This window comes from Varroa jacobsoni, unplaced genomic scaffold (assembly GCF_002532875.2).
Source record: "Varroa jacobsoni isolate VJ856 unplaced genomic scaffold, vjacob_1.0 scaffold_417, whole genome shotgun sequence".
NCBI classification, from domain to species: domain Eukaryota; kingdom Metazoa; phylum Arthropoda; class Arachnida; order Mesostigmata; family Varroidae; genus Varroa; species Varroa jacobsoni.
This window is the reverse complement of record NW_019213319.1, coordinates 18186-21831: the sequence shown is the minus strand read 5'-3', so window position 1 is coordinate 21831 and position 3646 is coordinate 18186. Positions and strand designations below refer to the sequence as shown.

Here is a 3646-nt window from a genome sequence, read left to right as displayed (position 1 = left end):
TTCTGTAGATGACATTACTTTTCTTGGCATGCCCATTGCCGGTGTGTGCTTATCAGCCACTTCGTCATTAAACTGAGTCGCCGAAGCATAGGAAGCTCTATGCTCCGCAGCTTGACGTAAGTTGACAATAATTATTCCTCTCATTTACATGTTTAATTGCAACAAGTACCAACCATCAGCTAGCCTTCAGGTACTCGCGTGCTCACTGGGACTCAAAAGACTGCGGAAGGGCCGAGAGCCTTTTGCAGCACCGTTAAATGCTGGCTCGTAACGTGTATCCATCCTGTAGACAAAGTTCAAAATGGTCTCAGCTTGTCGAAGGCGGGGATGCAAGCGCGCTCGAAACAGCAAGACGACAACGAGGGCGTTGGCTATCATGGCTTGAAACGTTAGTTCGTCTCTAGTGGCAGCCACATAAAAGACATTTGACGTTTAATCTGTATCGGACAAGAAGAAAGTCCTTGGTTAGCCAAACTACGATATGTTGAGTCAAGCTGAGAGATGGAGAGTGAGCTTAGCAGGTTGGTGAAACATAGAAAGTGGAGCGTGTATCCGAGTGAACAAGCGGTCCCGCAGGGAATCGTTTTACTTCGTTCCCGACCCACTCTTTGTCCTATTCCTCCTTTTCTTACTGCGTGCATTTCTATTCCTGGCCCGTGCCCCGGCAAGCGGCAAAATAAAACCTATAGAGCATCAGAGGAGGCCATCTAACCCGCCTGAATGGCGACGGAACGAAATAGAACGGATAAGAGATAGGAACAGAGGTTCTGGCCTGGAGAATTTTTGGGTAGGTAGAACTTTTCTTAAGTTTCCCCTCTCTGGGAAAGAAACTAGACGTATTTGGGCAACTCAGCCCTGAGAAAAGACACAATACAGCGTAAATACCGTTCATGACAGGACGCCGTTTTAAAAAGGCTGTTAGCGAATAATACAAGTTGCACCGCGTATAATTTATGTTTGCCAGTTGATTGTTTTTGCATATACAAATAATTCATAAAATTATATTTGATAACCATATCATATTGGTAGTGACAGGTGTGCCGGGACAGGCGAGCATTAATGAGTGCTTTTTTATATGATAAACGCAAGAAATCAATTGACCGCGCGCATAACACTGTTTTCTTTATCTCTTCCTAATAACGGCTTTCATGTTCACAGGTAGATGATGTCTTTTGAAAGACCTTTGCGAAACCAGCAAACAGCCCACGAATATTCGAGCTTTAAATTGCTAGTTGATATTGATTTGAAGTGCTTAAACGGAACCTTGAAATTTAAAGTAAAATTGTGTTTTGCAGTAACTCTGTCAGAGGAAACCTAACAAACGAAGAGCGTTACCTCTGGAAATGCACTCGCACTTTCCGACCTATCAGTTAGAAAGTCGTCCTAACTAAACGAAGTAACTCCGTACCATAGCCTCATTCCCTTTGTGGACTTCTATATGGCGTCGTCTCTAACGGAACACACAATTACGTTTAGGAAAGGTATAAAGAAAATGGTCAACAGACACTGGGGACCTCTGACCAAAAAAGAGCATCGGAATCATGTATACATTGTTGCATCACAGTTTCCCGATAACCGGACATTGCTAAATAAAGGTACGAACTAGAGATCGATATGATCTGATTTATTTTCTTTCATAGCTCCTATCTAGATGTGAAAGCATAATGTTACGATTTTTTTCAACCTGTAAAACCTCTATTGTGACGGAGTTCTATTGGGAAAAGTGCACCTGACGCTTCTTCGGCTCCATCATTAATAGACATCACATTTTAATGTGAAGAACTGTTGTAAAACGAAGTACACGGACGAGCTTCGTCGCATCCGCTAGGACTGAATTCAATTGCGTTTAGCCTGGAATGCAACGTTCACTTAAATTGTATATTAACGCTAAAAACCTTTCTTCTCCCAAAAGAAGGACTTCATAGTTTTACGCAAGCTACACACTTCGCTCGCTTGTAGCTGATTTCCGCACGCATTCGTTCGTAAATGATTACTATCAAGTACCCGTAGGTATAGATTAATATTTACTTAATGCTCTTTTTCACTTTACACGTTTGCCAAAACATCCAAAATACAATACTGTTGTTAAAATATAACGAATATATATATATATATATATATATATATATATGGTTGTCTCGTGTATATATAATCAAATCCTTGTTTGTTTCATCTAAGTGCAGACAAATACAAGAACGAATAATGTGCATCATATTTATAGCTACTCGGCCAAACTGTTGTTAACTATTCAGCACTTGGAAGTTATCGAGAAAAAAATCCCTAAAATCAATGACCTTTATAACCGTTTGCTTGTTCACGGAATAATAATGTGAACCCTGACTTACCTTCTCAGCCCCAACCCAGTACACTGAAATAGAAAAAAGGAGCTAAACCTTTTCATCTCGACCGCTTCCGATTATCCTTGTTCTTTTTCTGCTTGTTTCTATTTTTGCTTATACGATGGCTTTCCTTTAACTAGATGGACCTGCTGCTGTATCTGAGGTTGAGTCACATGAGCGTCTTTTGAAACTAGTCGCAAAATTTGCCGGAACATAGTATCAGAAAGGCCATAATCTTCTGAATGATCAAAGGTCACTTTTCCTTAAAGGGTCGTACCTAAAGATCATACAAGAAAAAAGAAACTGGTTACGCTTCCTTGTTAAATATCGGGATCTAGTCGCAAAAGTTGATAAATTATCCGAAAATAAACGGTGTCGAATAACTCAAGTCAAATAGGTTCTTCTCAATAAAGATACAACAACAATAGATCAGTGCGGTAACGCACTCTTCGTGTGCCAACATATAGCTAGACGTAAAAAATCTAGAAAAACAACTTAGATATCTAGGTAAACGTATCTATGATTCACTAACATTTCGATTATTTGAACTTTATTGTACGAAACGTAAATCTTGCTCACGTTACCAAGTTTAGAAAGTTGGTATCGGTGAGTGTTTCTGTTCTAATTTTAAGAGGCCAGGTTGTTGCATGATCGTTAGGTAACAGCTGTTCCTTTTATCTTTTGTTTGACCTCTAGTCAAAGCCAAGCATTCTGTCGTTTCAAAAGGCAACTTACACCATCACCTCCTTGTCCTGCCTAAAGGATCTTTCAGATTTATCTAACGAGTCCAGTTTAACGGCGCCCATTGACGTTACACGTTGACTAAATTATACTTGCATTAGATTCTCATTAAAAGGTACAGGGGGTACAAAAGTACACCACTTACATGAGGAACAGCTGGCTTCTTCTTCGCGGTTTAACAATGTTTGGCTTTCCTGCATGCACGCGTTATGGTGTACAGTTCTTGTACATTTTTTTGCTATGCTATATGCGTTCTTGGTCGTATTCAGTCTAACTCAAAGTGCATGGCGCAGCGTCACGGTGGTATATTCGCAAAAGTTCTTCATTGTCCTTCGCTAGTAACCAACGTCTTCTAAGTGTAATATGTTGAATTTTAACACAAATTACATAGCATCAATGATTTTTTCGTAAGATATACTATACGGCCGATCAACAACAAGGCGACAAATGTCTGCTTTTGAGGACGTATCGATGACATGAATCATCCGCCGTCGCACAACGGGGAGCACTAGAATAGCCTATTTTGCAGATGGCAAGTTTTATGTCGTCGAATACATAAATGTGTC

At 40.2% G+C, this 3646-nt stretch overlaps 1 long non-coding RNA gene across 2 annotated transcripts in view; it reads right to left on the bottom strand.

The window, feature by feature from the left end:
• Window positions 1–1646: 1646 nt before the first annotated feature.
• LOC111260256 (uncharacterized) overlaps window positions 1647–3646 on the bottom strand; it is a 16717-nt gene continuing 14717 nt past the window's right edge. For both annotated transcript variants that reach the window (XR_002680208.2, XR_002680207.2), the window contains 2 exons: window positions 2346–2616; window positions 1647–1851 (listed from right to left, as the gene is read on the bottom strand). This is a non-coding gene — a long non-coding RNA (uncharacterized LOC111260256). The remainder of the gene's footprint in view (window positions 1852–2345; window positions 2617–3646) is intronic.